The 9842-nt window shown below is 39.0% G+C and overlaps 1 long non-coding RNA gene across 2 annotated transcripts in view; it reads right to left on the bottom strand.

Moving 5' to 3' along the window:
• The window catches only part of LOC139178602 (uncharacterized), a 44354-nt gene extending 34776 nt beyond the window's left edge, over positions 1-9578 (bottom strand). Inside the window, exons 1-2 of one of the 2 annotated variants that reach the window (XR_011562988.1) lie at positions 9166-9578; positions 289-376 (exon numbers count right to left, since the gene is read on the bottom strand). This is a non-coding gene — a long non-coding RNA (uncharacterized lncRNA). The remainder of the gene's footprint in view (positions 1-288; positions 377-9165) is intronic. The other variant, XR_011562987.1, reaches the window with a different exon arrangement.
• Positions 9579-9842: the final 264 nt, after the last annotated feature.

A 9842-nucleotide genomic window follows, 5' to 3' on the forward strand; every position in this document is an offset into this window, starting at 1 on the left:
TTATGATCTACAGGATAAAATACACATACATAAACACACACACACTAAGGGGAGGGGGAAGAAGATCCATGTCCTTGGTTTGTGCTGGCAGAGTACCAGATGAGGGGCTTTAGGACTTAGTACATTCAGTACCCCATTGATAGAAAGGTTAAGGTTATTCTGCTTTGTGATAAACATCCCCCACAGAATCTTGCTTTCTCTGCCCTTGGTTCCCTTGGCCTGGGTGTTATATACCATATTTTCCAGGCAGATCAGAATATTCACTGACAATCATTTGCCAAAGATTACCTGGGTGGCACCTTCTTGTAAGAATGCAAATGATTCTCCTGAATCCCGCACACGTTGAATGAAGAATAAACAACCTTGTTGAAATCATCTACATAAAAAAAAAAAAGAAAGAAATCATCTACATGACCTGGAATGCTAAAAGCCTTCAGTTTGCTTGCTATAGTGCAAAACTATGAGAAATATTTAATCTTTAAAAATACACAATGGAATCATAATTTTGCTGCAGGTTCAAAGAGAGCACAATATAACGCAATGTATTTAAAATGTAATGGCAGTGTATATTTTCAAAATGCAAACAGCAGAGAGTTTGATGAATAGCTAAAGAGCACCAGACCATATCTTATCCTTATAAAAGTGTCTCCCATGAATGTTAACTGTATCTCTCAGAAAATTCTTAATATGCTCCGTGGCTCAGTGTGTAGACAACAACTCTATAGAAATGTATGTGCCTACCTGGTGTGTGGTCTTTGTCAACTCGAAGTGAAGGTTGTATAAACTTTGGGTGCCCAGCCTTTTACTTCAGAACAAAGAAACAAATCTAAAAGTTTATAGTTTTCCAGACCTCTCATGTACCTAGTGTTTTTTAAAATCTATTTTTGATACAATGTTTTTCTATTTTTAAATAATCAAACCACGTTATTTATAGTTATCTTTGTTTTAATCCATGTTGATGTCCAATTGTATATTTAAAATTCTATTCATTTTATATCATAAAATTGATACATGTTCTTGTAAAAAACATGAATAGAGTGTGTTCAAATACAGGTAAAAAAGACATAAATTTGGGGGGATTTATTCTCTAGAGTCTGGAAACAAGCAGTAGAGCAGCACTAGCCAACAAAACTCTGTTGTGATGAAAATCCGTGTTGTCCAATTTGATAGCCACTGGCCAGCACTGGGTCATTATTGAGTGTTTGAAGTGTAGCTGCTTGGGCTGAGGAACTGAATTTTTAAAAATTTTATGTAATTTTGATTAATCTACTGAGACATTCACATGCGGCTCATGGCTCCCATAGTAGACAGCAGAGGAGTAGTGGGTTTGAATGGAGCAGACTCATGCTCTTCCATCCTAGTATCCTCCTGCTTGTGGCTTCTACGCTCAAGATGTCCTCATGGTCCAAGATGGCTGTTGGAGCCAACGGTGAATCCACATTCCAGGCAGCAAGAAGGAATATGGACAAAAGGGCTAGTCACTTCCCTTTTAACAAGGATTCCCTGGTGTCCTACACAACTACTTCTAGTCTACAGCTTGCCCAAAACTTAGTCACATGCCTACACTGAGCCACTAGGAGTCTAGGAAAGATTCTGTTTTTTTTTTTTTTTTTGACTGAAGAAGGGATTTGAGGGTAGGCAGTTGTCTCCCTGCCACAAAAATGTATTATTAAGTCCACCATTCCCATCCATTCCTCCATCCCAACCCAAACTCATTCCTAGTCTGCAAAGATAACTGCAATGAATGACACTGTGTAGAACCTTCTGGCAACATCACTTATATACACACATACTTTTTTTAGCATTTTATTTTTTTATGTACTCTCTGCAAATCACATATTGCATTTTTACAACATTTTTTGAATCACTGATAGAATGTATAGATCTAGATCATTCTGCTTCATCAAGTATACAATCAGTTCTGTGAGGGCAGGCAGTGTATGTGCTGTGCTCATTTTTATGCCCTAGCTGTAGTTGACTGAAAACATTCAGCATAAAAGTATTCTTTTATGGATATATCATAATTTAGTTAACCCATTCTTTCCTCCTACCGCTAAAATAATAACCCTTCTCAAGAAAAAAACAACTTTGCTTTGTGATCTGAGGAGAGCTTTAGACCATTAACTAAATAAGTGCCATCCATCCAATTTCTTGTCTCTCCAATCAACTGCAAAAATACTGTTATGATTTGATTGAATTATTGTAACAACTTGAAACTATGTGTCCATGTTTGTGTTACTCCATGGAGGTGTGCATTGACTCAGAGCATCAGTTTAGGGAAAAGTCAAGCTAGTTGAAAGTTCCTTTAGGGAGAGAACCAGATCACTTCTTTGTGTTTCCAGGCATTCTTTTGGTATAGATGTACTCTACAGCTGGAGATAAATGGTTATATAAATGCTTATATGCACCACTTGGAACAGGAGTGCAGTGAATGGATGTTTTGAAGGGCTCTCACTATCCCCAGCTGTGCCAGCCCCTGGGGGATTATTGTGTGAAAAGTGTAGTTAAAGAAACAAACAGTCTGACAAACAGGAAGCAAGCAATAGCTTTGGAAGTAGACAAATCAGACTTTGACTCCTGGCTCAGCCCTTTCTTGATTGTGTGACTAAGAAAGTCACAAAATGTCACTGAGGCTCAATGACCTTATCATTAAAAGCTGATAGTGTCCTTTGCCTTCTAGCATTGTATGAATCAAATGGAATATTATCTATTGCCTGCCCAAAGCAGGCTTCACACAATCAGAGCTATGCATGTGGATAACATTATGTGTTTCCAAAATACTGGAATGGATCCTAAGAGTCAGTGGATCAATTTCAAGAGGGAGATCCTTTAAAAAAAAAAAAAATATATATATATATATATATATATATATATATATATTTATTTATTTATTTATTTGGCTGCGCTAGATCTGTGCTGGCCCTGGGGTCAAACTCAGGCCCTCTACATTGGGAATACAGAGTCTCAGCCACTGGACCACCAGGGAAGTCCCGGGAGATCTTCTTGATGGTGGAGTTGCTCATCAGTATTGAGTAACTCAGACTGATCTGGCCTGAAATTGAGCACATTTTCACTTCTCTATACAGGCATCCTTACAGAAACATAGTCCAAATGAATTTGGGTGGCTCCCTCACTGATGTATTTGGTCCATGATTTTGGTAGAGGACATAGAGACCAATGCAATGAGCAGGGCAGTAGCAGCCCACCAGACCAGGACTCAGCATCCTAGACTCCAATTCAGAAATATTTCTAAACCAGAATTTTACATTGACCATATGCACCAGAAATCATTAGGCTACTAGCTAAAAATGTAGATTCCTGGAGCCCAGCTAAAAAGAGCAGAATCAGATTTTATGGCAGAGCACATAAAATTAATAAGGTTAATAAGCTTACTAGGTGATTTTTGTCATGGGAAAATTGTAAAACTTTTTCCCCAGAATGATTTAAATTGAACAACAACTAAAGTGAGTAATTGAATACTCCTTAGAATCTATCTTAGAGGTATAGAGATGTATCTATAGAGATAACATGATTAACTGCCACTACACTGCAAAAGTAAGAACACAAAGATACCCATTTCCTCAAGAATATATCAACAACACAATGTGATGCGAACAGGATGGAGATAAGTAAGCAGTCCACAGAAATAGCATAGAGGAAGAAGTGATTAACTCTGGTAGGAGAAGTTTTAAGAAAGACATGATATCTGGGCTGGACTTTGAAGGATGAATAGAAGTTCACCAAATTACCAAGATGGCAGGGAAGCATTTCTCAAGCTTTAATGCATGTATGATACAATCACTTGGGGATCCTATTAATAAAATGCAAGTTCTGTTTCAGTGAATCTGGGTGACACTCTCAGGTGATGGCTTATTAATCACACTTTGAGTAGCAAAGCTCTAGAGGTAAAAATTACATTGGTTATAATGGATCAAATGAAGTTTCCATTTTACCCATAGTGAGGCATGCATTACACATTATGTTGATATTTCCTGACTGTTCTTTTATGAAGAACCAGCTGATCTCTTTCCTTCTGCACAGGAATATCTTCACTAAATACACACATTCCTTAAGCAACCCACCTTGCACCATGGTGTTCCCCATGTAAGAAGCAAGTCACTTCAAAACTCAGCCTCAGCAATTCTGGTCTTTCGGTAAACTGGTCAGTGTTTATTGCCATCTCTTTGTCTGCTTCAGAGAAATGTCTGTTTAAGTCTTTTGCTCTCTTCTTGATTGGGTTGTTTGTTTTGCATATTCAGTTCAGTTCAGTCAGTCAGTCATGTCCGACTCTTTGCAACCTCATAGACTGCAGCACACCAGGCCTCCCTGTCCATCACCAGCTCCTGAGTTTACTCAACTCGTGTCGATTGAGTCAGTGATACCATCCAGCCATCTCATCCTTTGTCATCCCCTTCTCCTGCCTTCAATCTTTCCCAGATTCAGGGTCTTTTCAAATGAGTCAGTTATTTGCATCAGGTGGCCAAAGTATTGGAGTTTCACCTTCAGCATCAGTCCTCCAATGAATATTCAGGACTGATTTCCTTTAGGATGGACTGGTTGAATCTCCTTGCAGTCCAAGGGGCTCTCAAGAGTCTTCTCCAACACCATAGTTCAAAAGCATCAATTCTTCAACAATCAACTTTCTTTATAGTCCAACTCTCACATCCATACATGACTACTGGAAAAACCATAGCCTTGACTAGATGGACCTTTGATGGCAAAGTAATGTCTCTGCTTTTTAATATGCTGTCTAGGTTGGTCATAACTTTCCTTCCAAGGAGCAAGCGTCTTTTAATTCCATGGCTGCAGTCACCATCTGCAGTGATTTTGGAGCCCCCCCAAAATAAAGTAAGCCACTGTTTCCCCATCTATTTTCCATGAAGTGATGGGACCAGATGCCAGGATCTCAGTTTTCTGAGAATGTTGAATTTTAAGCCACCTTTTTCACTCTCCTCTTGCACTTTTAACAAGAATCTCTTTAGCTCTTCTTCACTTTCTGCCATAAGGATGGTGTCATCTGCATATCTGAGGTTATTGATATTTCTCCTGGCAGTCTTGATTCCAGCTTGTGCTTCATCCAGTCCAGCATTTCTCATGATGTACTCTACATATAAGTTAAATAAGCAGGATGACAATATACATCCTTGATGTACTCCTTTCCTGGTTTGGAACCAGTCTGTTGTTCAATGTCCAGTTCTAACTGTTGCTTCTTGACCTGCATACAGATTTTATCAGGAGGCAGGTCAGGTGGTCTGGTATTCCCATCTCTTTCAGAATTTTCCACAGTTTTGACTGTGATCCACGCAGTCAAACTCTTTGGTGTAGTTGATAAAGCAGAGGTAGATGTTTTTCTGGAACTTTCTTGCTTTTTTGATGACCCAACAGATATTGGCAATTTGATCTCTGGTTCCTCTGCCTTTTCCAAATCCAGCTTGAACATCTGGAAGTTCACGATTCACGTACTGTTGAAGCCTGGCTTGGAGGATTTTGAGCATTACTTTGCTAGTGTGTGAGATGAGTGCAATTGTGCAGTAGTTTAAACATTCATGAGCTGCTTGTGTATTTTGGAAATTAATCCTTTTTCAGTTATTTCATTTGCTATTATATTCTCCCAGTCTGAGGGCTGTCCTTTCACCTTGTTTATAGTTCCCTTCACTGTGCAAAAGCTTTTAAGTTTAATTAGGTCCCACTTGTTTATTTTTGTCTTTATTTCCATTACTCTAGTAGGTAGGTCATAGAAGATCTTGCTGTGATTTATATCTTAGAGTATTTTGCCTATGTTTTCCTCTAAGAGTTTTATAGTTTCTGGTCTTACATTCAGGTCTTTAATACACTTTGAGTTTATTTTTGTGTGTGGTAATTGGACGTGTTCTAGTTTCATTCTTTTACATGTAGCTGCCCAGTTTTCCCGGCACCACTTACTGAAGAGATTATCTATACTCCATTTTATATTCTTGCCTCCTTTGTCAAAGATAAAGTGTCCACAGGTGTGTGGGTTTATCTCTGGGTTTTTTATCTTGTTCCATTGATTTATATTTCTGTTTTTGTGCCAATACCATACTGTCTTGATGACTGTAGCTTTGTGGTATAGTCTGAAGACAGGAAGGTTGATTCCTCCAGCTTCATTCTTTCTCAAGATTGCTTTGGCTATGCAGGATCTTTTGTGTTTCCATTACAAATTGTGAAAATTTTTGTTTTAGTTCTATGAAAAATGCCACTGGTGATTTGTTAGGGATTGCACTGAATCTGTAGATTGCATCTGGTAGTATAGTCATTTTCACAATATTGATTCTTCCAACCCAGGAACATGGAATATCTCCTCATCAAAGACATTATATTGTCTTTGATTTCTTTCATCAGGGTCCTATAGTTTTCTGTATACAGTTCTTTTGTCTCCTTAGGTAGGTTTATTCCTAGATATTTTATTCTTTCTATTGCAATGATAAGTGGGATTAATTCCTTAATTTTTCTTTCTGATTTTTCACTGTTAGTGTATAGGAATGCAAGTGATTTCTGCATATTGATTTTGTATCCTGCAACTTTACTAAATTCAAAATTCACTGATTAGCTCTAGTAATTTTCTCATAGTATCTTTAGGATTTTCTGTGTATAGTATCATGTTGTCTGCAAACAATGAGAGTTTTACTTTCTTTTTCAGTCTAAATTTGTTTTATTTCTTTTTGTTCTCTGATTGCCACAAGCTCAGACTTCCAAAACTATGTTGAATAATTGTGGTGAGACTGGACACCCTTGTCTTGCTCCTGATCTTAGAGGAAATGCTTTGTTTTTCACCGTTGAGAATAATGTTTACTGTGGGTTTATTATATATGGCCTTTATTATGTTGAGGTAGATTCCTTCTATGCCCATTTTTTGAAGAGTTGCTATCATAAATGGGTGCTGAAAGTAATTTTTAAAGGTTTTTTTTTTTCCTTTTTGGTCTGTTTTCTGTGTCCTTTTTCTTCTTTTCTTTACCACAGCCTCAGATTTACAGTTTTTTCCTTTTTCTGTCCTCAAATTAAGCAATAGTAGAACATCTTTCTCACATAAAAAACCTGGGTGCTCCTCAGTCCTTTCCTTTTTTAGTGATGCTGACAGAGATTGGCTCTTTCTTTGTTCTCTTTGTTACCTTCTAAGAAATTTTCCCTGTAATTACAGCTCTAAGCTTAACCCCTCTCTTGGGCTCCAGGCTATTCTGCCAACTGGCAGCAAAGCATGGAATGGTGGTTATGACCCCCAGACTTCAGAGATAGATAAACCTAGATTACAATCCAGGCTCTCATATGAACTCTGTGACCTTATGCAAATTGCTTAACCTCTCTGAGCCTCAGTGTCTTCACAGAGGTATTAGAGGTGAAAGAGGAATAATAAAGGTACCTATCTCAAGAGGGTGTAGAGAGAAAGGAGTCTACAACACTGTTGGTTGGAATGTAAGTTGGTGCAGCCATTATGGAGAGGAATATGGAGGTTCTTTCAAAAACTAAAAATAGAATTACCTTATGATCCTGCAGTCCCACTCTTGGGCATATATCCAGAGAAAAATTCTAACTTGAAGAGATACATGCACTCCAATGTTCATAGCAGCACCATTTACAGTAGCCAAGACATGGAAGCAATCTAAATGTCCTTTAACAAATGGATAGATAAAGGAAATATGGTACATATATGCAATGGAACATTACTAACCCATAAAAAAGAATGAAACAAAATCATTTGCAGCAACATGAATGAACCTAGAGATTATCATATTAAGTGAAGTCAGGCAGAGAAAGACAAATGTCATATGTTATTACTTACATGTGGAATTTTAAAAATGATACAAATGATCTTATTTACAAAGCAGAAATAGACTCCCAGACATGGGTAACAAATTCATGATTACCAAAAGGGATAGCAAAGAAAGTAGATAAATTAGGAGTTTTGGATTTTAACTCTGCTCTCACCTCTAGGCCCACATATGGTTCCACCTGCCCACACACCTGCCCCTTTGTTCAATAATGAACAACTATATATATAAAATAAATAGCAAGCTACTATATAGCATAAGGAAATATATTCAATATCATGTAATAACCTATAGTGGAAAAGAATCTGAAAAAGAGTATATATGCACAAGAGAGTATATATATTAATAAAAGAGCTATATGTATATATGTATAACAGAATCACATTGCTATATACCTGAAGCTAGCACAATATTGTAAATTAAATATAATTTAAAAAGTGGTTATTAAAAAAGGTACCTATCTCATGAGCTTCCCAGGTAGCTCAATAGTAAAGAATCTGCCTGCTAAGGCAGGAGACATGGATTCCATCCCTGGCTCTGGAAGATCCCCTGGAGAAGGAAATGGCAACCCACTCCAGTATTTTTGCCTGGGAAATCCTGTGGACAGAAGAGCCTGGCCGGCTACAGTCCACGGGGTCACAAGAGAGTTGGACACGACTTAGCAACTAGAAACAACAACCTGTCTCATAGCATTTATGAAAGTAACAATCAATTCTATGTAAAAGGCACAGTAGCTGGTTTATGATGATTATTCAGGAAGAGTAGCTACATAGTCGTCATGCTCACCCACCCTCCTACTGTAACCTCCACCTCACCACCCTGTGCCTACCCAGATTGATGACTTCATGCCCTGGTATCTGCCACCACGCCCCCACCTTCACACGGCTTCTCTCCTCCATACTGTACTACCCTGTGTTTTGCCTGAAATCAACTCCTGCTGTTTATTTCTTCTAAATAACTCAATCATGTTTGCACAGAAAAGCAAGTACACCCACAGAGACTACATGTTTGCTGTCTCTCTGTGTTCCATTCAAGCCTTGTGGACAAGCACAACAGGCAAAGCAGCTTAGGGAGAAAAAGTACTTGAACACATTTACCAAGCAAAGGTGCACCCATGGCAACCCAGGTACACACAGGAGGATAACTGAGATTTATCGGTTAGGAGTCTGACAGCCTTTACTCCTAACTGCATCTGCCTGTCTCATATATCTGAGGTGACTAACTTCTGTTCTGTGTCCCATAGTGCCGTTGCTTCCTGCTATAATGACAGCCATCATATAATGACAGTCTTTTCAAAGACTTGCCACTTGTTTTAAGATGGACCAAGGATGCTTAAATAATCATTTTGTTACAAAATCAGTTAAACTGCTTCAACACTTACCTCCGCAAGTATCCCGATCTTCGTATCTGAAGATTCTTTGTAGCACAGATGCTGAAAGGCAGGCTGGTTCAGAAGGCTGGTCTGGCTTTATTGCCCTTTGTCCTGAAATAGACTGTCATGGGTAGGTAGCCAGTGATGGAGAGGATGGGGAAGGTTAACCTCCCTACTTTTCTTGTTCCTATCAGTCTAGGGTAGCTGACGTGTTTTTTTTTTCCCTAGCCTGGTGCTTCTCAAACTTTCACAAATTTATTGATTCATCAAAAAATGTTTCCTAAAAAAAAAAAATATTTCCTGCCTGCTTCCTACGCACAGGAACAGGATCCACGAGGGAGGTGCTGGCTCCAGTGCAGCTCCTGGACTTCTCTGTGGCAGAGGTCCTGGGGGCATCTGGCTGGAAGGGGAGGGCTGGGGCCCTTTCTGGGAAGCCAGAGGTGCACAGCCAGGGTTTCTCCTTTAATTACCTACTTATTTGGGGTGGTCTCAGGTTCAGCTTCTTCTCTGAGGACCTAAAGAGGGTCTGAATCCCACCCCCAACCCCACCCCCACCCCCGGCTTTGGCCCTGCCCCTGAATGTGAACCATGACAAAGAGGATGCTTCCTGGCAAGGGAGTTACAGTCTTCTGGTGGAAGAAACAGACACTAAATGAGGAAGTAAACCCCAAATTGAATAAAGGTGT

Source organism: Bos indicus, chromosome 22 (genome assembly GCF_029378745.1).
Source record: "Bos indicus isolate NIAB-ARS_2022 breed Sahiwal x Tharparkar chromosome 22, NIAB-ARS_B.indTharparkar_mat_pri_1.0, whole genome shotgun sequence".
Classification (NCBI taxonomy): domain Eukaryota; kingdom Metazoa; phylum Chordata; class Mammalia; order Artiodactyla; family Bovidae; genus Bos; species Bos indicus.